Raw genomic sequence first — 26,431 nt, 5'->3', positions numbered from 1 at the left:
TTTGGATCAGATGAAATATATGGAGGGTGGAGGATTGGAGGCTGGCCACAAGAACACTGGAATAGTCGAGTCTGGAGGTGACAAAAGCATGGATGAAGTTTTCAGCAATACATGGGCTGAGGGAAGGTAGACAACATTATGGAGGTGGAAGTAGACGGTCTTTGTGATGGAAAGGAAATGATGTTTGAAGCCCAGCTCTGGGTCAAATAGGATGCCGAGGTTGTGAATAGTCTGGTTTAAACAATTGCCCTTTTCAGTGAGGGCTGTGTGCGGTGCAATAGGTTGCAATTATGTTGGATGCATAGGCTGGCCTTCTCTGATCCTGAGAGATAGAGATACAGATAGAAAATGATGGCCAGCAGGATATTAAAGGGACCTCTTTAGGTAATTACAATTCCATCACCTAACACTCACAGATGGTAGATGAGGTGCAGGTTCAAGATATAAGGTATAATTAGCTGCAATAATGAGACCAAAGGACATCCAGCTCCATTCACAATTCCAATAATGAAGCAAGCCACACTAGCATACGGCAAGAAATGGACAACATCCAGGGTGATAAGGGATAGGTAACATTCACACATAAGTGCCAAGTAATGACTATCTCCAACAAAAGAAACCCAAACTCTTCCTTAGACCATCATCAGCACCACCGTTGCTAAGTTCCCCACCATCAACATCTGGTGGTTGGGGGGGGGGGGTTACCATTGACCAGAAACTTAACTGGGCTAGCTATATCAACACCATGGCAGCAACAGCAGGGCAGAGGCTGGGCACTCTGCAGTGATTAGCTCACCTCCTGACACCTCAAAGCCTTTGCATCAACTACAAGGCTCAAGGCAACTAAGGATGGACAAAAATGTAGCCATGCCAGTGTCATCCATATCCCATCAAAAAATGAAAAATTAATGGCCATTCTAATGGTTTCTTGGTGTACATTTGCGATCCAAGGCTAGACCAGATATGTGGAATTTTTTGAAATTATATATACATTTTAGGAGAATTAGTTTTCATATTGATTAGGGAGGGCTATGTCAATGTTACAACAACAACAACCTGCATTTATATAGCGCCTTTAATGTAGTAAAACGTCTCAAAGTGCTTAGGGAAAGGATACTTCCCACATTACTCTCAATGACAGCAGTAATTATTCCCAGGTTAGATCTAAGGGTAAATTGTGCAATGTGAGGTCCTGCTGAGAAGCCTTGCTTCACAATGGCTTGGATCATAGAACTGGGTCATAGAAACTTCTGGCTAATTTGCAGCACCCCAATTAAAATTAAAATTACATTTAATCACCAAAAATTTAGCATGTTTGAATCAGCCGTATTAATCTCTGTGCTTGATTGTCTGATCCATGCTCCCATTGAGCAAGGCTCTGCACCTCCCAAAATTTACCCGACAGTTGAATGCAAAAGTAATCTCCCAGTATTCTATCCAAACAATGTGCTGTAACCCCATTGCATAAAAGCACCCTGACTACTTTGGTGAGCCCACTTCTTATAAAAAACATTGGGGGAGAAATTGGGTGGAGCCAAGCTCGCCTGGGCGCTGGATTTAGCGCAGCGTTTGGAGCAGTAGCGACCGCCGGAGCTTGAGCGCCCCAAGAGGGACACGGGGCGAGGCTCGAGGCGCTCCACGTCCCTCTTAGGGCGCTGCGGTACTGCAGGCCTTCCTCCCATTCTTAAGGGGGAGGGGCCTGCACCAGCGTGATCGGAGATCGCGAGTGCCGGCAAAAGAGCCCGGCACCGAGGAGAAGTGCCGGGCTCTCGGAAAGCAGCCGGCAATGCCGCGGGGGGCGATCAGGAGGCCGGGGACGGAGGTGCTGGCAGGCAGCTGCCGGAAAAAACGGCCGCCCCGCACCTCCACCTTAATTTGCGCCACTGCCGCCACAGGAAGGCCCCGTGAACCGGGTGCCATTTGTGAACAGCGCTACATAGGCGGTCGCTGCCAAATATTGAGATCGGGGTGGTAGCGGGGCGCTGCGCACACCAATGACGTCATCGGAGGCGGTGCAGCGCAACAGGTTAACGCCGCCATTAGCGCCCAGCTAAATATCGCGGGAGGCGCGGCCAGTGGCGCTAAAGCCAGAGTGCCCTCTTTAGGCGCTAACTGGTGGCGCAGCGCATCGACTTTCTAGGCCATTTTGTCATTTGTTTTGAGTGAAACTGTAATTTAGTACAAATTGTACTGAATTATTGGCAGCTTTGTGCTACAGGCATGAGATGAAATTATACAGTTCATTTAAGGCAGCCTTACAACCAATAGGAAGAGGAGACTTGCATCACCTCTGCCTACATAAGCATCACATCCAAGTAAAAGAAGAGTTTGCTAGCCCTTTTGATCTTTTACATTTTTGGTATAGTATTAGATTGTTTTTTTTTGTAGTGGGCCATTTGTCTGATACTTGGTAGTAGGGGATATTCAATCGCTGTAACATAGAAAATAATGGAATGTTACAGTGCTGGAGAGAGAGGATGTTCTGGAGGGGTCAAGGACCAAATCTATTTGGTTAGTGTTAAGAAACAATAGAGGTGCCATTACACTACTAGGTGTATTCTATAGGCCACCAACTAGTGGGAAGGATATAGAGGAGCAAATTTGCAGGGAAATTACAGCGAGGTGCAAGAACTATAGAGTAGTGATAATGGGGGACTTCAACTATCCTAATGTAGACTTTGATAGTAATAGTGCAAAGGGCAGAGAGGGGGAAAAGTTTCTGAAGTGTGTTCAGGAGAACTTTTATGATCAGTAGGTTTCTGGCCCAATGAGGAAGGAGGCATTGTTGGACCTGGTTCTGGGGAATGAGGTGGGTCAAGTGGAGCAAGTGTCAAGAGGGGAACATTTAGGGAACAGTGATCATAGTATTAGATTAGCTATAGAAAAGGACAGGGAACAATCTAGAGTAAAAAAATAGGAAGGCCAATTTCAGTGGATTGAGAACGGATCTGGCCCGGGTAAACTGGAACCAAAGATTGGCAGGCAAAACTGTAATTGAACAATGGGCTGCCTTTAAAAAGGAGCTGGTTAAGGTACAGTTGAGGTACATTCCCACAAGGGGGAAAGGTAGGGCAACTAAAGTCAGAGCTCCCTGGATGATGAAAGAGATAGAGAGCAAGATGAAGCAGAAAAAGGGGGTGAATGACAGATGACAGGTTGCGAATACAAGCGAGAACCAGGCTGAATACCGAAAGTTCAGAGGGGAAGTGAAAAAGAAAATAAGAGGGGCAAAGAGAGAGTATGAGAATAGATTGTCAGCTAACATAAAAGGGAATCCAAAAGTCTTCTATAGACATAAATAGTAAATGGGTAGTAAGAGGAGGGCTGGGGTCGATTAGGGACCAAAAAGGAGACCTATGCATGGAGGCAGAGTGCATGGCTGAGGTACTAAATGGGTACTTTGCATCTGTCTTCACCAAGCCAAAGTAATAATGAAAGAGGAGGTAGTTGAGATACTGGACGGGATAAAAATTGATAAAGAGGTACTATAAAGGTTGGTTGTAATTAAAGTAAACAAGTCAACAGGACTGGATGGGATGCATCCCAATATGCTGAGGGAAGTTAAGGTGGAAATTGCGGAGGTACTGGCCATAAACTTCCAATCCTCCTTAGATACAGGGGTGCCAGAGGACTGGAGAATTGAACTGTCACACACTTGTTCAAAAAAGGGTATAAGGATAAACCCAGCAACTACAAGCCAGTTAGTTTAACCTCGGTAGTGGGGAAGCTTTTAGAAACGATAATCTGGGACAAAATTAATAGTCACTTGGGCAATTGTGGATTAATTAAGGAAAACCAGCACAGATTTGTTAAAGGCAAATCATGTTTAACTAACTTGATTGAGATTTTTGATGAGGTAACAGCAAGGGCTGATGAGGGCAATGCGGTTGATGTGGTTTACATGGAGTTCCAAAAGGCATTTGATAAAGTGCCACATAATAGGCTTACCAGCAAAGTTGAAGCCCATGGAATAAAAGAGACATTGACATCATGGATACAAAATTGGCTAAGTGACAGGAAACAGAGAGTAGTGGTGAACGGTTGTTTTTCAGACTGGAGGAAGGTATACAGTGGTGATCCCCAGGGGTCAGTTCTAGGACCACCGCTTTTCTTGATATATATTAATAACTTGGTCTTGGGTGTACAGGGCACAATTTCAAAATTTGTAGATGACACAAAACTTGGAAGTATAGTGAACAGTGAGGAGGATAGTGATAGACTTCAAGAAGACATAGGCCACCAATGGGCTGGTGGAATGGGCGGACACGTGACAGATGAAATTTAATGCAGAAAAGTGCGAAGAGATACATTTTGGTAGGAAGAACGAGGAGAGGCAATATAAACTAAAGGGTACAATTCTAAAGTGGGTGCATGAACAGAGACATCTGGGGGTATATGTGCACAAATCATTGAAGGTGGCAGGGAAGGTTGGCATAACGGTTAAAAAAGCATACAAGATCCTGGGCTTCATAAATAGAGGCATAGGGCTCGAATTTCCAAGCCCCGTGGAGGCGGGTTTGGAGGCGGGAGTGGTGGGAAAACTGCAGAATCGGGGGGCACGAACCCATTCCGCCCCCAACCCGCCTCCGTGCCAATGTCCCAGAAGGCGGGTATCCGACCTGTGCTGGGAGCCGCCTCCCCGAGGCGGGAAGGGGATTAGTGCCAATTAACTGCCTGTTAACAGGTAGTTAACAGGCAGTTTTTTGCCTAATCCCTATTTTTAGCCCTGAAGTGTGGGCTTCCCAATGGCTCCGAACCATGCCAAGTTAGCGACGTGGACCGTCGGTCTGAAGGGGTTGGAGGGGTCGAGATGTCCGTTGTGCAGGTGAGTGATGGGTGCATGTGTGCAGAGGTAAGTGTGTGAGGTGAATGTAAAGTGTTTTAATAAGTTTTACTTGCCTTTACTTTCTCCTGCAGGCTTCCTCCTTCAGGTCTCGGGAGTCCCTCAGTTCACCGGCACAGAAAGCAGAATGGCCGCTGAACTGTCAAAAGCTGCAGCATTCTGTTTTCTGGTCTGGAGAGATCTCTAACTGAATCGGAGTAGAGGGACTCAAGTTAGAAGACAGATTGTCAGTGTTTGACAGCTTCACAGAGCTGTCAAACGCTGACTTTTCATCTGTCAAAAGCTCTTGACAGATGAAATGTCAATCACTGACGTCACCAGTAACCAGGTGTCCCTTAATTGGCCTACTGAGCCCGCTGGGCAGGCTTAACAAGGTCAATCAAGGGAAAATAGCGTGGGTTGGCCACAAGTCGATGGAGGCGGGTCTACAACCCAAAAAGTGGGAGTTCCGCCTCCATCACGTCCCCATTGATAAAATTCAGCCCATAGAGTACAAAAGCAAAGAAGTTATGATGAACCTTTATAAAACACTGGTTCAGCCTCAATTGGAGTATTGTGTCCAATTCTGGGCACCGCACTTTAGGAAGGATGTGAAGACCTTAGAGAGGGTGCAGAAAAGATTTACAAGAATGGTTCCAGGGATGAGGGACTTCAGTTATGTGGATAGACTGGAGAAGCTCAGGGTCTTCTCCTTAGGGCAGAGAAGGTTGAGAGGAGATTAATAGAGGTGTTCAAAATCATGAAGGATCTAGACAGAATAGATAGAGGGAAACTGTTCCCATTGGCGGAAGGGTCGAGAACCAGAGGACACAAATTTAAGGTGATTGGCAGAAGAACCAAAGGTGACATGAGGAAAAATTGTTCTATGCAGCGAGTGGTTAGGATCTGGAATGCACTGCCTGAAAGGGTGGTGGAGGCAGATGCAATGCACTGCCTGAAAGGGTGGTGGAGGCAGATGCAATGCACTGCCTGAAAGGGTGGTGGAGGCAGATGCAATGCACTGCCTGAAAGGGTGGTGGAGGCAGACTTAATTGTGGCTTTCAAAAGGGAATTGGATACGTACCTGAAGGAAAAAAATTTGCAGGGCTACGGGGAAGTGGGACTAGCTGAAGTGCTCTTGCAATGAGTCGGCACAGACTCGGCGGGCTGAATGACTTCCTTCTGTGCTGTTATGATTCTATGATTCGAAGATGCCAAAGGCAGCAACATAGTGCCACTGTGGTGCAATCAACTGTAATACATCTGTCTGTACATACAATTAAATCTTTATATTCAGATTATACCCGCTCTAAAGCTAGTAGGAACACATTTCACATTTATGAACATCTACTTCTCTTTGCAGGTGAAATTCTTTACAAACCAGCCACTTCTTCATCTCTACGAAGCAGCTTTAAAAACTTAATAGTTGAAATAGCCAAGGTACACAAGGAAGCGTTGTCAGCAACCAGTGTTCCCACCAAAATCAAATACACCCTGTGGTTAAAAGCTTAACTATTTGTAATGAGCTTATCAGCTGATCTATTAAATTAAATTGTACAATCAATACTGCATTTATATTCCCGGGAATTATATTACAACACATGAAAGACAAAAAAAAGCCATAATAATTTAGTATTGTGTGTTTTGCATTCTAATTGCTTCTACTAAGAAAGCACCAATAAATCAATACAAATTAGTATCTGAGCAAATGTTACTGCTATCAGAATTCCAATCACAGAGTTACCTCCAGAACCATAAGTAACACTGAGCAAGAAGATAATATTGCAAAATAGCTGAAAATTGACATCTCACACATCTGCATGAAGTCCTCTCATTCATGAAATATGTATTATGCACATTATTTAATATTAAGGCATATTTCTATTGAGAACTTACATCTTTCCTAGCCATAGCTAAGTACTAACAGAGGTGAGATAAATCCCATGGCATATATGTTTTCATTTATTTTAATATCTAGTTTTAGGATACTATAATGATAAAGCAATTAAATTATTCACAAAATGATGGTTAATATTTGATGAACATTGATATACTCATCAGAATTGTTGTATTAGAGTCAAGAAAGTATTTCATTTTATTTTAACTTTCCCCTCATAGCTTTAAATGATGTCATCTAAGTGGCAGGTATTTAAAATATTGATTTTTAGATAGATCTAATTTCTGCTGTAACAATGTCATAGAATGAACCTTTCTCAGATAGGTTGCACATTAATTGAATTCATGAACTAATCCAGTCAATTCAGTTGCTGGATTTATCATTAGAAACACAGAAATAAATGAACAGGATTAGGCCATTCAGCCCCTCAAGCATTCCATCATTCAATTGGATGATCATGGCTCATCTGCACCCCAACCCCATTTACCTGCCTTTGCTCCATCACCCTTGAGATCCTTTTATCGATGTCAGTCTTCAAATTTCCAATTGACTCAGCATCCACAGCCTTTTGAGGGACAGAGTTCCAGATTTCCACTAGCCTTTTTGTGGGAAAAATGGCTTCTGATTTCACTCCTAAATGGCCTGGTTCTAATTTTAAGGTTTTGGCCCTAGTTCTCAATTTCTCCACCAGAGAAAATAGTTTCTCTGTATCTATTCTATTGAATCCCTTTATCATTTCAAAGACCTCAGTTAGATCACCCCTCAACCTTCTAAATTCAAGAGAATACAAACCAGGTTGATGCAACCTGCCCTCATAATTTAACCCTCTAGACCTTGGTATCACTCTGGTGAATCCACATTGTACCCCCTCCAAAGCCAATACAGTTTTCCTGAGGTTTGGTGCCCAAAACAGAACGCAGTACTCCAGATGGAATCTGACCAAGGCTCTGTACACCTGAAGCATCAATTCCTCCCCTTTGTATTCCAACCCCCTTGAGGTAAAGGCCAACATTCCATTAGCCTTTTTGATTAATGGGTCTGCTGGAGGTCACCACAAAAAGATAAGTTAAAAAAATGTTTTACATTCCTGAATGTGGAGTGAGGAGGAACGAAACTGTTCTTCCTGAAACACTAAAACAGCAGACCACTGACGACCACCACTCGCCCTCACCCACCCCCTCCCCCCCTCAAACTCACCGTGGGCTTGGTGCCGGCATCTCCGCCGGCCAACTTTCATCCTCTTCAGTTTCCTGTTTCCTGTGGTGCAATTGGGGCCTCCCAGCAGTTGGTTGCGTTCTGATGGCAGAAGAGGGCCCATTTCACTAGTCGTCAGTTTCAGTGCAGCTGAATTTGCTGCCGTTGGGTTCACACCCGAAGTTAACTGTCCCTGACAGAGTTTTTCACAACCTCATTGCTATGTTTGCAGTGTAATTCTTTGTTCCTTTTGCTAAGGCATTTGGTAAGCTTTCCAGAATATGAACTATAGCCTCACATCACCACCATGCCAATGTCAAGTAAATGATTACTTTCAAAATTACTACATTTTTTGACAGCAACAGCATTCTAATTAAATGTTAAGTAAAATAACCTACAAAATTAGATTGAAAAGAAAAACAGAAGCTGTCACACATACAGAAGGAATCTATGCAAGGGCTGTTCACTTTGGGTGGTTGTTTCTTTGACCAGCTATGACGAGAGACAGCTGTGATTAATACACTGGACGAACCATTCCTTCATATTAAGTCAGTTTGCTCTTATAAATGGATAGGGATGAAGACATTACCATTATGGTTTTCAGTTGATAAGCAATATAATGTTCGAACAGGTCAACTAACCTCCAGATTTTCTTCATCTTAGAGCCATTCCAAACTAATTATTTGACAAAATCTATCCAAATAAATTTCTTAAATATCTTGTTAAGGTTTCAGAAGAGACAGTCATGAATTTTAAGTGGGATCACAGTGAATAAGTGGCTCTGTAATTACTGTCTGGGCTTTACTGTCATTTTGATAGTATACACTCATCCTCAATGGGACGAGAGGTTGCACCATTATTTTAATTTAATTTTTCATTTTTGTAGCAACGGATTAATGTTAATCTCTCGAGCTGCTCTGATGTTGGAAGAGGCTGTAATGCCTAGTTTTAAAATTGTTTTTAGGCTATTGAAATGGTAAAGCAGTACTATCTGCAGCAGTGAAAAAGCTTTGAATCAGTGACAGTCACAGACTTCTTCCAATTTATTTTATATAACTAATTAATTTTTTGAACTGTTGCTCCATGCTAATTGGACATGGTATTGGTTTGATTATCTTTCTTAAACAATTAATTCAATCTCCTTTGATAGGGCACCAAAGTGTATGGGGACAGTTTCCTGTTCATTGCTCATTGTGCATGCCTATTTCTGGAACACATAATAAAAAAGGGCAAAAGCCCCATGGAGTTATGGTGTTGGAACCTCCGCTCGGGGGTAAATCGAAAGCTGAAGTCTGGTTCAGCCTGAGATAGTGACCAGGCAGAAGAATGGAATCAGTGGCAAGGGTTCAGAGTTTGTGGCGTGGGCCGAAAACAATGGTTTTTACCAATGCAATGAGGAAATCTGGCTCATCCAAGACCGGATATTCGACAAGCAGTCTAACAACACAAACAACACCAACAACAACTTGCATTTATATAACACCTAAACGTCCCAAGACGCTTTACAGGCGCATTATCGAACAAATGTTGAAACCAAGCCACATAAGGAGATATTAGGACAGGTAACCAAAAGCTTGGTCAAACAGGGAGCTTTTAAGGAGCATCTTAAAGGAGGAGTGAGAGATAGAGAGGTTATGGGAGGGAATTCCAGAGCTTAGGGCCTAGATGGCTGAAGTCATGGCCGCCAAAGCCATTGCGATTTAAATCGGGGATTTGCAAGAGGCCAGAATTGGAGGAGTGCAGATATCTCGGTGGGAGGGGTGACGGGGTGGGTGGGGGGGGGTTGTAGGGCTGGACGAGGTTACAGTGATAGGGATGGGAGAGGTCATGGAGGGATTTGAAAATAAGGATGAGAATTTTAAAATCGAGGGGGAAAAATTTGGTTGGTTAGCACCTCCCGTTAGAGCCTCCGGGGAGCGGTAACAGAGTGCTAATGACTTACCGCCCGTGAGCGGCGATTTTAGCGCCGCCCACGAAATTCAACTGGCAGTTTGCGGTGGTGCTAAACACTACCGCCATGATCTCCTGCACCCGGAGATCGTGAAGTCATTCAAGCACGCATCGCCCCGGTAGTGCCCCAGACAGGAAATTGATTCTCGCCCCCTGCCTCAGCGCCTGCCGCTAGGAATGATAGGTAGAGGGGGATGGTAGCACAGCGGCAGCAGCGAGGGGATAAAGAGCGGCCCGAGAGCGGACCTGAATTAAAGCAGCGGCAGCGGCGAGAGGTTAAAGAGCGGCCCGAGAGCGGACCTGAATTGAAGCAGTGGCAGCAGCGAGAAGATAAAGAGCGGCCCGAGAGCGGACCTGAATTAAAGCAGTGGCAGCGGCGAGAGGATAAAGAGCGGCCCAAGAGCGGACCTGACTTAAAGCAGCGGCAGCGGCGAGAGGATAAAGAGCAGCCCGAGAGTGGACCTGAATTAATGCAGTGGCAGCGGACAGAGGATAAAGAGCGGCCGGAGAGTGGATCTGAATTAAAGCAGCGGCAGCGGAGAGAGGATAAAGAGCGGCCCGAGAGCGGACCTGAATTAAAGCAGAGGCAGCGGAGAGAGGATAAAGAGCGGCCCGAGAGTGGACCTGAATTAAAGCAGCGGCAGCGGCGAGAGGTTAAAGAGCGGCCCGAGAGCGGACCTGAATTAAAGCAGCGGCAGCAGCGAGAAGATAAAGAGCGGCCCGAGAGCGGACCTGAATTAAAGCAGTGGCAGCGGCGAGAGGATAAAGAGCGGCCCAAGAGCGGACCTGACTTAAAGCAGCGGCAGCGGCGAGAGGATAAAGAGCAGCCCGAGAGTGGACCTGAATTAATGCAGTGGCAGCGGACAGAGGATAAAGAGCGGCCGGAGAGTGGATCTGAATTAAAGCAGCGGCAGCGGAGAGACGATAAAGAGCGGCCCGAGAGCGGACCTGAATTAAAGCAGCAGCAGCGGAGAGAGGATAAAGAGCGGCCTGAGAGTGGACCTGAATTAAAGCAGTGGCAGCGGAGAGACGATAAAGAGCGGCCCGAGAGCGGACCTGAATTAAAGCAGCGGCAGCGGAGAGAGGATAAAGAGCGGCCTGAGAGTGGACCTGAATTAAAGCAGTGGCAGCGGAGAGACGATAAAGAGCGGCCCGAGAGCGGACCTGAATTAAAGCAGCGGCAGCGGAGAGAGGATAAAGAGCGGCCCGAGAGTGGACCTGAATTAAAGCAGCGGCAGCGGAGAGAGGATAAAGAGCGGCCCGAGAGCGGACCTGAATTAAAGCAGTGGCAGCGGAGAGACGATAAAGAGCGGCCCGAGAGTGGACCTGAATTAAAGCAGCGGCAGCGGAGAGAGGATAAAGAGCGGCCCGAGAGCGGACCTGAATTAAAGCAGCAGCAGTGCAAGGCTACAATTCAAAAACAACATCAAAAAGTGACGTCACAGGAGAGCAGGTAGATGATTGGTTGGTAAGTATTACAGCTCTTTTTGCTCTCTAAGTTAGGGAAGGGGGTTAAATTAAGAGCTGAGAAACTAACTTGCTAGTACTTATTAAATTAATAACTTAAACTAAATAAAATAATCAAACAATAAACCTAAAATATAGATTGAATAAAATCTTTAACTAACTAAATAATAAATCAAACAAGGTTAGAGATGGCAGGGCAGGCTGTGTGCCATAACTGCAGCATGTGGAAGTCTGTGGCGAGCACCGTGATCCCGAGCACCACATCTGCAGTAAGTGTCTGCAACTCAAGGAACTTCGGCTCAGAATTGTTGAGCTGGAGTACAAGCTGCAGACATTGCGATGCATCAGGGAGGGGGAGAGTTACCTGGACACTTTGGTCCAGGAGGCAGTCATGCCCTTTAGGTTAAGTAGCACTCTAGAATTCATCAGTGGTCAGGGACAGGAGGGTGTGACTGCGAGTCAGGAAGGTATGGGGACCCAGGATTTAGTGATGGAGGAGCCTCATTTGTCCAACAGGTATGAGGTACGTTCTACCTGTATGGATGAGGAAAAGGACTGCAGGGAGGATGGGCAAACTGACCATGGCACTGTGGTAGAGGGGGCCATCCAAGTGGGGGTGAAGGAAGGGCACTGAAGGCCAAAACTCCTTGGGACAGTGTTAAAACAAAATATTTTGCCGACAAGAAAAGGCAAGAAGTGCCCACCTTTAATTAGCGCTCCCCCAGCCCCTTCCTGACTTGAAAACGTTCCCCTCTACCTGTTGTTCCTAGCGGCAGGCACTAAGGTGTGACTCAATATCCAATCCGGGTCGCTACTGGGGCGTTGCACGCTCGACTGGTGCCACGATCTGCGGGTGCAGGAGATCGTGGCAGTAGTGTTTAACGCCGACGCAAAATGTCTGGTCAATTTCACGAGCAGCGCAAACATTGCTGCGCTCGGGCGCTGGTTGCTTTGCGCCCCGTTAGCACCCTCAGCACCACTTTTGAGGTTCCTAAGTGCTGAGCTCTTTCCCTGGGCCTATCTATTAGTGTTTCCCCACAATTGCTTTTGAGGCCGAGATTAAAGGCTGCAATGAGCAGGGTGTGGCTGGCCAGCAAGATGGACCCTCCCCTTTAAGAACTGGATGGCGCCAGTGTGTCTGGCTTCCAAGGTAATTGGCATCGCCTGAGCTTTGGTAGCGTTCTGAGGTAGCGCCTTGCTTGTTTGCACCTTAAGAGAGGTGTGTAGTGCCTGATTTAGTGCTCAAATCACCTCCAGTGGCGATAGAGGCGAATTTTGCAGTCGGAGACGATAATTAGCACCAGGCGCTAAACTTTGTGCCCGGCGGATATTAGCGCCCCAAAATTGGCAATACTGAATTTTCCCCCTAAATGTTCCAGGGTACTTGATGTTTTGAAAAGACAGGCAGAATGGAAAAGGAGGCAGGGTAGTCCTGATAATAAAGGATGACATAAGGACAGTAGCAAGAAAGGATCTCGGCTCGGAAGATCAGGAAGTAGAATCAGTATAGGTGGAGATAAGGAATAACAACGGGCAGAAAACACTGGTAGGAGTAATATAAAGGCCCCCTAACAGTAGCTATACTGTTGGACAGAATATTAATCAAGAAATAGTGGGAGCTTGCAACAAAACAATGCAATAAACTTTGGGGACTTTAATCTTCATATAGACTGGACAAATCAAATTGGAGGATGAGTTCATGGAATGCATTCAGGACAGTTTCCTAGAACAATATGTCAAGGAAACAACCAGGGAACAGGCTATTTTAGATCATGTATTGTGTAATTAGCAATCTCATAGTAAAGGATCCTCTGGGGCAGAATGATCATAATATGATAGAATTTCACGTTAGTTTTGAGAGTGACTTGCCTAAGTCCGAAACTGGAGTCTTAAACTTAAATAAAGCCAATTACATAGGTATGAGGGGCGAGTTGGCTAAGGTATATTGGAAAAACAGATTAAAAGGTATGATGATAGATAAACAGTGGCTAGCATTTAAAGAAATATTTCATAATTCTCAACAAAAATACATTCCATTGAGAAACAAAAACTCCAAGGGAAAAGTGATCCAACCATGGCTAACTAAAGAAGTTAAGGATAGCATTAGATTGAAAGAAGAAGCTTATAATGTTGCAAAGAATAATAGTAAGCCTGAGGATTGGGAGAGTTTCAGAAAGCAGCAAAGGTTTACCAAAAAATTGATAAAAAGGGAAAACATAGAATATGAGAGAAAACTAGCAAGAAAGATATAAAGGCAGATTGTAAGAGTTTCTACAAGTATATAAAAAGGAAAAGAGTAGCAAAAGTAAACGTTGGTCCATTAGAGGCTGAGACAGGAGAAATTATGAGTAATAAGGAAATGGCAGAAATGGTAAACAAATATTTTGTATCTGTCTTCACAGTAGAAGACATAAAAAGCATACCAAAAATGGTGGGGAACCAAGGGTATAATGAGGGTGAGGAACTTAACGTAATTAATATAAGTAAAGAAAAAGTGCTAGAGAAACTAATGGGACTAAAAGCTGACAAATCCCCTGGACCTGACGGCCTACATCCTAGGGTTCTAAAAGAGGTGGCTGAAGAGATAGTAGATGCATTGGTTTTGATCTTCCGAAATTCTCTAGATTCTGGAATGGTCCCAGCGGATTGGAAGGTCGCAAATGTAACACCACTATTCAAGAAGGGAGGGAGAGAAAAATCAGGGAACTACAGGCCAGTTAGCCTGACATCAGTCGTTGGGAAAATGCTGGAATCCATTGTTAAGGAAGTGGTATGAAGTCATTTAGAAAATCATAACATGATTAGGCAGAGTCAACATGGTTTTATGAAAGAGAAATCATGTTTGACAAATTTATTAGAGTTTTTGAGGATGTAACTAGTAGGGTAGATAAAGAGGAACCAGTGGATGTAGTATATTTGGATTTCCAAAAGGCATTTGATAAGGTGCCACATGAAAGGTTATTACACAAGATTAGGGCTCATGGGGTTGGGGTAATATAGTAGCATGGATAGCGAATTGGTTAATGGACAGAAAACAGAGAGTAGGGATAAACAGATCATTTTCAGGTTGTCAGGCTGTAACGAGTGGGGTGCCGCAAGGATCAGTGTTGGGGCCTCAGCTATTTACAATCTATGTTAATGACCTAGATGAAGGGACCGAGTGTAATGTATCCAAATTTGCTGATGATACAAAGCGAGGTGGGACAGTAAGCTGTGAGGAGAACACAAAGAATCTGCAAAGGGATATAGATAGACTAAGTGAGTGGGCAGTAAGGTGGCAGATGGAGTATAATGTAAGGAAATGTGAGGTAGGAAGAATAGAAAAACATTATTTTTCAAATGGTGAGAAACTTTCAAATGTTGTTGTTCAGAGAGATTTGGGTGTCCTCATGCAAGAAACACAGAAACCTAGCATGCAGGTACAGCAAGCAATAAGGAAGGCAAATGGCATGTTGGCCTTTATTGCAAGGGGCTTGGAGTATAAGAGTAAGGAAGTCTTGCTACAATTGTACAGGGCCTTGGTGAGACCATGAAGGGATAATTACAAGTCCTAGCCCTTTTTGGGCTACCCCAGATCAGGCGTATTCCCCAGACGTTCACCTTCAACCAAAGTTAAAGATAGCTGAATTCTATAAGACGCTTAATTCCACACTTCTACTTATTCTTAATCCAGAATATCCACCAAAATCAAATACCTTGATTACCCGAGACTCAAAGTTAAAAACTTACAGAGCATGCCTGTGAAGTTGAGAAATGCTTGCCCTTCCAGCGACTTCTGACTTTCTGTTTGAAAAACACTTATTTTTAATACCTTTTTTGAATGGTATATTCTTTGAAGTTTTCTGCTGATGTAAGCTAATTATTTTTATTCATTCTTTGTGTCAGCTCTTAAATAAAACTATATTTTTTAGAATTGTCTCACAGAGTATTTCTGTATCAACCTCGCAAACTCAATTTCTGTACACTCTTTTGTAAGGAGTTACAGAATTCTGGGGGTATTCCAGACCCTCATAATATCCGGAAGGTTACAGTCTAGTTAAACTTATTAAAAGTGCTATCCGGAGAACAGTAACATCTTCATGACGTTCCTTTCCTTTAATAAATGAGCTGGAATATCTAGACAGAGTTTGGTCAATATTCCTCATGAGGTTACAATAGCATATTAAGTTCACGAGATGCACAATCATGTGCTACATGAAAATTCCTTTGAAGTCATCCTAGGACAATGTTTTGTCTTATTTTAAATTGTACTCAATTTAAAAGGATAATAAGTATATAGTCATGCTATGAGCAAAACAACATGTACTTAGAATGTCCAATCAACAGATGTACGTTCCATAGAGATGAGTTATTCATATGAGTCAAGGAGACATCAGTTGAAACTAGTTGAAGCTTGACACGCTGTTCCTTTGATCCGGCGTGTTTTCGTAAAGGCCTTACCAGGCCCTCAATTGATTCCTTCTTCATCCGTGGTGTCTTCCTCCTTCGTTGAAATAACTCGTTGATCTTTCCTTGTTTCTGTTGTTGCTTTTCGCAAATCCAATTCCTGATGCGTTGCCAAGCAATGTGTGGAAGAACCGGCGACACTGTCTGACTGACCGTCGTCAGTAATTCGATCGCATCCATTTCTTGTGTCATGCTCCAAGCTGGGTCTTGAAAGACAGCGTACGACTGCACCTTGTATTGTTCCTCCTATTTGGTATCCTTCAGGACATCTTTTGATATTGTCTATGGAGACAGTTTTAGAATATGCTTGCCATTCGGCTGGTTAATATGTATTTGAACTGTTCTTTCTTTAATAATAGAATGTATTTGAACAGGTTTTTCCACTTCAGTCTTAAACCAGGTTTCTGCTCGAACTTCCTTTCCTGTACCCATTCTCCTACTATGGGTTGCCATGCTTTATTTGTCAATTTTTTCTGCCTATTTGCTTCCCTTATCCTCTGATCAATTCAATGAATCTCCTCTGTTACTTCTTTTTTAAAAATCTAACTGTTGCTATCGGATCAAGGACTCAGAGTGTGTAGAGGCAATAAAAGAACTATGGGTAAGCAGTGTTTGCATCTCAATCCCATACATCAGATAATATGGAGTTTTAGGGGACACTGTCCCTGATGCAGATGTGGGCACATTATTGAGTGATAGCTGTACTTCTGGAATGATGGTGGTCCACTTATTCCCCCAGATTCTCAACAGTTTGACCAATAGCTTTATTACTTCCCGATTTTTACATTCTACCAGCCCCGCTGATTGCGGATGGCGTGGCGTGCTGTGCTCTAACCCAATCCCCCTTTGTTCGCAGTAGTCCTTGAAGACCTTAGATACAAAGGCTCCACCTTAATCGGAGTGTAAGATTTTGGGTGCAGCAGCTACAGTAATTATATCAGAAATAGCCCTGGTGAGTGTGTTTCTGAAACAGTTTTTGTGGGGACAAGCCAGCAGAAGAAGGAAGTGTATCCATCTACACAAGCGAGAACACATCTATATCGCAAGGAGGGGGGAAGTGGTCCAATAAAGTCAATAAAGAATTTTCCCATTGGCTCATCAGCTTTCACAGGAACCAATGGTGGTGGCTTAATTTAGTGATGACTTATTGATCAACTAGCATGTCTCACAATTTGCCACATATGTTTTACAGGCTTTAAGCATGCCTGACCACCAATATAAGGGGGTCAATTTGCAGAATGTTATTCTGGCACTACAATGTCGACTGGGAGCTTGGGGAGCACTCCTTAAAGGCGTGTGCTTCCTGTTTTTTTCTGTCGGCAATCAATGCTGTCTTCGCACATTGACAGAGCCAGAGAGGCATTTGGGCACATTTGACGGTTTGCTACTTGAAGGAGTCTTGCTCGTGACAAAAAATTACCAGGTTCCATTTCTCTTACTTTTGATACTGCAACATTTACAACAGTTAATGGTGGCTGTACTGGCACAGGGTCTCGCCCACCAGCTTCACCGTCGGAGGCAGCGGAGGCGGAGAGAAAGATTGGAAAACATGGCCAGAGGGAGGAGGGCCAACAAGGCTCTCCACAGGAGACCTTACCTGTCCAGGGTATTCTGGGAGTTCTCCTACATTCATCTGTCAGAGCAGCAGTGCCTTAGAAGGCTCCGCTTCAGCAAGGAGGTGGTCACAGAGCTCTGCCACCTCCTGCAGCCAGAGCTCCAGCCTCAGCTCAGGACCAGGACGTCTCTCTCAGTGGCAGTGAAGGTCACAGTCGCTCTCAATTTCACCACCAGCTGCTCCTTCCAGGCTTCAACAGGGGATATTACAAACATTTCGCAGTTCGCTGTCCATTGCTGCATTTGGGAGGTCACAGATGCTCTGTACAGAAGGAGAAGGGAGTACATCTCATTCCCCATGACCAGAGACAAACAGCATGAACACTCATGTGGCTTCGCAAGGATAGCAGACTTTCCCATGGTTCAGGGTGCCATTGACTGCACCCACATGGCATTGCGGGCACCTCTTCACAATGCAGAGGTGTTCCGCAACCGCATAGGCTAACACTCTCTGAATGTGCAGTTGGTGTGCAACCACAGACAGCACACCCTCGCCATCAATGCCCGCTATCCTGGCAGCAGCCACGATGCATTCATCCTGCGCCAGACTGGTGTCCCAGCACTGTTCCAACCACTGCATCAAGCTCGTGGCTGGCTCCTCAGGGGCAAGGGTTATTCGCTTGCCACCTGGCTGATAACACCCCTCCGTAACCCCAACACTCCTGCTCAGGACGCATACAATGAGAGCCATAGTGCCACCAGGAACCTGATTGAACAGACTATCGGCGTGCTAAAGCAATGGTTCCGCTGCCTTGACCACTCTAGAGGAGCCCTGCAGTACTCCCCTGACCGAGTCTCCATTTTCATCATTGAGTGCTGCATGCTGCACAACCTGGCCATTCTGAGGGCCCAGCCATTGCCACCAGGGATTGCAGGTCCACCTCAGGAGGAGGAAGAGGGAGAGGAGGAGGAGGAGGCGGAAGAGGAGGATGAAGAGGAGGATGAAGAGGAGGAGGAGCAGCACCAACGTAGGAGGGAGCCGCTCAATGTTGCTTCTGCAAGGGCCGTTCATGATCGCCTCATTACACAACGCTTCCGATAAATGAGATAGCAGATGGCATTTGGACTGAACAACCACATCATTACAGCCAAAATTTGTAAAGTTGAAATAAAAATTTATTATTCTGCACAACTCTGTCTTATTAAACACAACCAATAACAAACAAACACAACAATTTATGAATAAACAGAACTGGTTCTTAGCAAACAGAACTATTTCTTACCAAACTGAACAATATATTTACAAACACATCAACTTTTGTACACACACACCCCCATTTGCTGTTAACATTTTATTTACTGGGCCTTCCTCAATAATCTCCCTGCCCTTTGCAATTCCCCTCTCCCAACCCTACTGCTCCTCCGTACTGTGGCCCTAGTGGCTGCAGCAAGGCTGGTGGAAGGCTGCTGAGTCTGGGATCCAGAGACTGCAGCTGGCCTTGCAGGACATCCTCGACCAGCTCTGGGCCTGGAAGGCCCGGCTGCAGGCTGCACCACCTCAGCATGGGCGGCAGCGGCCTGGGATGGCTGGGTTACAGGCTGCGGCAAGTGCAATGGAGGAGTGGCAGTGGAGGGAGCAGGAATGCTGTCATCCTGAGAGAGGACAGCACCTTCCTGCTCGACCAACACACTGCCATTACCCCGGGATAGAACCTCAGAATCCGGAGCAATCTGCTCGAGCACAGATTGCTGGCCTGCTGCGGCACCGTGAGATCCCCAGTGGACAGTGGACGACCCAGAGATGATGGCTGCAGTCAGCACTTGCATGGCATCAATCTGAGACTACATGACAGCAGTCTGAGATTGGATGCCACCAACCACTGACTCCATTATAGCACTAAGCCGTTGCGTTGCTTCAGCCTGTGCTGCAATAGATGCTGCCACCTCACCCATGACATGTGGCATGGGGTCTGGGTCCCCACGGTCTCTCTGCGAGTCAACCATCCTCTGAAAGGATGGGCTCGAAGGTTTGCACAGGGATGACAGCTGTGCTGGCGGTGGACTCCTCCACACTCCTAGCCAGTGCATCCACGCTCTCGGGCACCCTTGCCATTGCACCCATGAGCTCAGTATGCATGCTCATCACCTGTGTGGTCATCGCCGCTATATCGAGGTCCTCATCCGAGCCCTGTGCAGCAGAATTTGTGCGCGCACTCACCCTCCGGGGAGATGGCCCCTGAGCTTCCCCTTCCCCATGGCATTGCTACAACCCCCTAATTTCTCCTTATGTGAGTCAGTGTCAAATTTTGTTTTGTAACACTCCTGTGACGTGCCTTTGGACGTTTTACTACCTTAAAGGAGCTATATAAATACATGTTGTTGTTGTAATATAGGAAAGTGAGGCAACCAATTTGTGCACTGCAAGATCCCAAAAGTAGCAATGAGGTAAAAGACCAGATAATCTTTTTTTTGTGATGTTGGTTGAGGGATAAATGTTGGCTAGGGACCAGCATAATTCTTTGCTCTTCTTCAAATAGCGCCATAGGATATTTTACACCCACCAGGGAAGCCAGACAGGGATAATGAAGAAAGAGGATCAAGGATAGATCCTTGGGGAACTCCAGAGCTAACAGTGCAGGGGAAGCAATAGAAACTATTGCTGGAAATGCTATGGCTACAATCAGGCAGGTAAAAGTAGAACCAAGAGAGTGCAGTCCAATTGAGATGGACAACTAATGAGAGACATTGAAGGAAGATGTTGTTCATAACCATGTCAAAGGCTGCTGATAGGTCAGGGAGAATGAGGATGGATAATGCACCATGGTCACAATGACTGAGGATGTAAATTGTGACTTTTGTTTTAGCTGTTTGGTGCAGTGGCAATGGTAGAAACCTGATTAGAGCAATTCAAACATGGCATTGCTGGAGAAATGGGCATTGGGGAGGCAGCAACATGTTCAAGGTCTTTGGAGAGGAAAGGGAGATTAGAGATGGGGTGGTACTTTGCGAGGACAAAGGGGTTGTGTTTTCTTTTGAGGAGGGAGGTGATGATGGCATTTTTAAATTGAGAGGGACAGTACCTGAGGAGAAGGAACTTTTTAAATATCAACAATATGGGAGCTAGGAAGGGAAGTTGAGTTGTCAGCAGTTTAGTGGGAATGGAGTCAAGGCAGAAGGAGGTGAGATTCATGGAAGAGATGAGCTTGGTGAAGGCATATGGGGATATGGGAGAGAAACTAGAGAAAGATGTGATTTAGGCCTAGGGCAGGGGGAAGCCTGGTAGAAGCTTGGCTTGGTGGGCAAAAGAAAGGAAGGGAAGCAGCAGAGGCACCTGAGTAGATGATCTCAAACTTAGTAACAAAAAACTCCTTGGGATCCTTATACTCATTGTTGGAGGTCAGGGTGGAGGGGCCAGGGGAGAGGGCTTTAAGCAGATGACAGTGAAGAAAAAAAGCCATGGGTTATTTTTGCTCTCCAGAATGATCTTGGAGTAGTGGGTGGTTTTAGCAGAGGAGAGTGATGTTCATTAGCATTTAATGTGGTCCAGCCAGATATGATGATGGATACTTAAACAAGTTGTGCATGTATAACAAATAACACCAAAATAGATTAACTAGCCATTTATTTTATTTGCTGTTTGTGATATTGCTGTGCACAAATTTAGTGGAGTTTTGCATACATGACAACAGTGATTTCAGTTCAAAAGTAATTAATTGGATGTGAAGTGCTTTGGATGACTCGAGGATGTGGTAAGGCACTATATAAATGAAGGCTCCTTTATTCTTCCTTGCTGCAGTACCAACCGATTAGTCAGCAGTTACTACACAACTGACATTTTGTGCAAACTTTACATGTTGTTAAATGTTGATACATGTTGAATGAGATGCAGGTGCAACAACTTTTGTGCTCCTTGTATAAACATAGAAGTTGAATTTGAGAGTTAACAAGTCTTGTAGTGTTGCTCCAGTCATCACCTTGTATAGCACAGAACCCCTGCTTCATCTCCTATCCAGAGTCACAAATCACATCTGGTGTGATTAGGACCATGGCTCCTTATCACTTTGCATCCTCCTCAACTTCTCTGCCACTTCAACACCAGTAACAATTCCATCCATCTTCAATTTCTCTCTTCTGTAGTCTGCCTTTAGGGCATTGTTCCTTTGTATTTCCACACACAACAGATTCAACACAGGCACTACTTTGCTGCTAATACCAGCTTCTCCTCTGCTTGCATGGTCACCTCCACTATAGCCCATGGGTCCATCCTTGGCTCCCTACTCTTCACCATCTACATGCTATCCCTTTGGTGACATTATCTGGAAGCACGAGATCAGCTTTCACATATATGGCAATGACGTGCAACTATACCTTACTGCTTTGTCCACTGACTCGAAGTTTGTTACTGCACTCTCAAATTAGGAGAATAAGAATGCATAGATCCAGAAAACACACTGCTGTCTATGTAAAGCAGCTCAAAAATCTAAAAGCTCTCAATTGCTCAAATATAGATACAACACAGAAGAGGCCATTCGGCACATTGTGTCTGTGCCGGTTCTTTGAAAGAACTATCATAAGAACATAAGAACATGAGAAATAGAGCAGGAGTAGGCCATATGACTCCTCAAGCCTACTCCACCATTCAATAAGATCATGGCTGATTGTCGACCTCAACTCCACTTTCCCGCCCGATCTCCATATCCCTTGATTCCCAAAGAGTCCAAAAATCTATCCAATTAGTCCCACTTCCCTGCTCTTTCCCCATAGCCCTGCAAATTTCTCCTTTTCAAGTATATATCCAATTTCATTTTGAAAGTTACGATTGAATCTACCACCACCACCCTTTCAGACAATGAATCCCAGATCATAACAATCCGCAGCATAAAAAAAAATTCTCCTCGTCACCCCCTGGCTGTTTTGCCAATTATCTTAAATTTGTGTCCTATTCTTACCGACCCTCCTACCAGTAGAAACAGTTTCTCCCTATCTACTCTATCAAAACCCTTCATCATTATGATCAGATCCAGTAAATCCTCCCTTAACCTCCTCTGCTGTAAGGAGAACAATCCCAGCTTCTCCAGTCTCTCCACATAACTGAAGTCCCTCACTCCTGGTACCATTCTAGTAAATCTCCTCTGCACTCACTCCAAGGCCTTGACATCCTTCCTAAAGTGTGGTGCCCTGAACTGGACACAATACTCTACCTGAGGTCTAACCAGTAATTTATAAAGGTTTAGCACAACTTCTTTGCTTTTGCACTCTCTGGGCAGGATTTTCATTGGGCCGTGGAGGCGGGATTGGAGGTGTGTGGAGGGTTAAAATCTCGAAATCGGGGGGCACGAACCCATCCCGCCCCCAACCCGCCTCCATGCCAGATTCAAAGGAGGCGGATACCCGACCTGTGCTGGGACCCACCTCCCTGAGGCGGGAAGGGGATTAGTGCCAATTAACTGCCTGTTAACAGGTAGTTAACAGGCAGTTTTTAGCCTACTCCCTATTTTTATAGCTGAAGTGTGGGATTCCTGACAGCTCCAAACCACGCCAAGTTAGCGAGGTGGACCGTCGGGCTGAAGGGCTTGGAGGGTTCGAGATGTCCAGTGTGCAGGTGAGTGATGGGTGCATGAGTGCAGAGGTAAGTGTGTTTGAAGAAGTTTTACTTACATTTACTTACCTTTACAGCCTTCTTTCCTTCAGGTCACAGGTGTCCCTCATCTCACTGGCACAGAAAGCAGAATGGCCGCGAGCTGTCAAAAGTTGCAGCATTCAGCTTTCTGTTCTGGAGAGATCTCTAAATCAGCATGAGAGGAAGGAATTAACTTGGTGTACAGATTGTCAGTGTTTGACAGCTTCAAGCTTTTGACAGATGAAATGTCAATCTGTGACATCACCTGTTGCCAGGTGGCCCCTAATTGGCCTGCTGAGCCCGCTGGGTGGGCTCAACAAAGTCAATCAAGTGAAAATTGCGTGGGTTGGCCACAACTCGATGGAGGCAGGACTACAACCCCAAAAGATGTAGTCCCGCCTCCTACATGCCTCTTCAATGAAAATCCAGCCCTATGCCTCTATTTTGGAGTCACCACATATTTCTAAACTGAATCCGGGGACACACAGGGTGGGACGACAGCAAAGTAACCAGGTCGGAAAATGTAGGTTGTGCAGCATAGTGAGGCAAAAATTTTTAGCAGCCTATATTTTAACAGTTGCACATATACAGTATAAATGCAAAACAAATGTGCATATAATTACCGTGAATGTGATGTCAAACTATTGAAGCACATTCAGACACCATTTATAAATAATACAATAACACACTTTAAGAACATCAGTTTTATGTACCCACTGTCTATACAGCCTATTCAGACAATCTCTTTCTTCACATCAGTGTCCAAGGCATTTATTGCCCTAGCGGGTCACCCCGGCATAAATAGATTAGTGGGGAGGGGGATCACCCTGGCACAGTGAGATAAAGGGTTCTCCTGTCACAAACAGACTGGGGAAGAGGGGTGGGTGTCGCCCTGGAACAGAGACAGTTGAGGAAGGGGTTAACCATGCTGCTGCCTATGGCATTATTATAATGGAATAGCATGCAGCAGTTCCACTAGCCTCAGGCACAAAGACAGCCCCTTCAATATCCACATACAAACAGCCTCAGACTGGCACTGCTCTCATGAGATTGAGGTACCAAGCCCTGACTGCCGAGTTCCTGAGGCAGACACTAAAACCCTTCCACTCCGCGCATTAATGCACCCTCAGTGTTACCTGTCCCCGGGCTCCGGCTCACACAGACAACACCGCCATCACACCTCCCGTGTTAACACAGCTGCCCGTTGGCCAGCACTCACTCCCCACTCTGTCCTTTCATTGGTTCAAATTGAAGCCAATTCGAACAAAGCCAAATTGTCATCACAAACCAGGGCCTGATAATCTGCATCCCAGAGTACTAAAAGAGGTAGCCATGGAAATAGTGGATGCATTGGTTGTCATCTTCCAAAATTCTATAGATTATGGAACAGTTCCTGCAGATTGGAGGGTGGCAAATGTAACCTCACTATTTAAAAAAGGAGGGAGAGAGAAAACCGGGAACTACAGACCGGTTAGCCTAACATCAGTAGTAGGGAAATGCTAGTCTATTATAAAGGATGTGATAACAGGACACTTGGAAAATATCAACGGGATTAGACAAAGTCAACATGGATTTATGATAGGGAAATCGTGTTTGACAAACCTACTGGAGTTTTTTGAGGATGTAACTGGTAGAATAGATAAGGGAGAACAAGTGGATGTGGTATATTTGGATTTTCAGAAGGCCTTTGATAAAGTCCCACATAAGAGGTTAGTGTGCAAAATTAAAGCACATGGGATTGGAGGTAATATACTGGCATGGATTGAAAATTGGTTAACAGACAGGAAACAGAGAGTAGGAATAAATGGGTCTTTTTCAGGGTGGCAGGCAGTGACTAGTGGGGTACCGCAGGGATCAGTGCTTGGGCCCCAGCTATTTACAATATATATCAATGATTTGGATGAGGGAACCAAATGTAATATTTCCAAGTTTGCTGATGACACAAAACTAGGTGGGATTGTGAGTTGTGAGGAGGATGCAAAGAGGCTTCAAGGCAATTTAGACAAGTTGAGTGAGTGGACAAATACATGGCAGATGCAGTATAACGTGGATAAATGTGAAGGTAACCGCTTCGGTAGGAAAAACAGAAAGGCAGAGTATTATTTAAATGATGATAGATTGTGAAATGCTGATGTACAAAGGGACCTGGGTGTCCTTGTACACCAGTCATTGAAAGCAAACATGCAGCAAGCAGTTAGGAAAGCAAATGGTATGTTGGCCTTCATTGCAAGAGGATTTGAGTACAGGAGCAAGGATGTCTTACTACAGTTGTACAGGGCCTTGGTGAGACCACACCTGGTGCACTGTGTGCAGTTTTGGTGTCCTTACTTAAAGGATATACTTGCTATAGAGGGAGTGCAGTGAAGGTTCACCAGACTGATTCCTGGGATGGCAGGACTGTCGTTTAAGGAGAGATTGGGTCAACTAGGTCTGTATTCACTAGAGTTTAGAAGAATGAGAGGGGATCTCATTGAAACGTATAAAATTCTGACAGGGCTAGACAGACTGGATGCAGGGAGGATGTTTCCCCTGGCTGGGGGGTCTAGAATGAGGGGTCACAGTCTCAGGATACGTGGCAGGATATTTAGGACTGAGATGAGGAGAAATTTCTTCACTCAGAGAGTGGTGAACCTGTGGAATTTTCTACCACAGAAGGCTGTGGAGGCCAAGTCACTGAATATATTTAAGAAGGAGATAGATAGATTTCTAGACACAAAAGGCATCAAGGGGTATGGGGAGAGAGCAGGAATATGGTATTGAGATAGAGGATCAGCCATGATCATATTGAATGGCAGAGCAGGCTCGAAGGGCTGAATGGCCTACTCCTGCTCCTATTTTTCTATGTTTCTCTGTTTCTAAATCATGATCCACCCTTTCATTGGTCCATGGCTGCCAATGGGCAGAGAATCTGTCTATTAGCAGTGTGCCCTGTTGATTGGTCCGTCTCGGTGTCCCTGAGTGTGGGCGCAGATTTAAGCGAGCTTCACTTATGATGAATGGAGCGTATTCAAATAAAATTGAAGCTCGTGTATTCAGAGCTGAGTTTTGTGAACCGGGGACTCTTCCGGGGATATTGTTTGCCTGGGGATACAGTGCCTCATCCAGTGACTGTCCCTGGAAAACGGGGACGTACGGTCACCCTACTCTATTGAAAGCTAAGGATCCAGTAGGATTTTTTTAACAGCCTTCTCAAAGATTTGTGAACCCCACCCCCCAACCCCACAAGCCTCTCTGTTCCTGTACCTGTTTAAAATTGTTCCATTTAATTTATATTGCCTATGTTCATTTTTTTTTCCAAAATGCATCACTTCACACATCTCAGCATGAAACTCCCTCTGCCTGTGTCTGCCCATTTCACCAGTCCATCTATATCATCCTGATGCCTGCTACTATTCTCCTCACTGTTTGCTACATTTCTAAAGCTTTCCACACTACTGCCTCCATTGCCTTTGTGCGTAGTCCATTTCACACATTCAACCGT

The sequence above is a fragment of the Somniosus microcephalus genome, chromosome 15, assembly GCF_052327205.1.
Source record: "Somniosus microcephalus isolate GS21.2 chromosome 15, FLI_Smic_1.0, whole genome shotgun sequence".
Taxonomy (NCBI): domain Eukaryota; kingdom Metazoa; phylum Chordata; class Chondrichthyes; order Squaliformes; family Somniosidae; genus Somniosus; species Somniosus microcephalus.
This window is presented reverse-complemented; position numbering follows the sequence as displayed.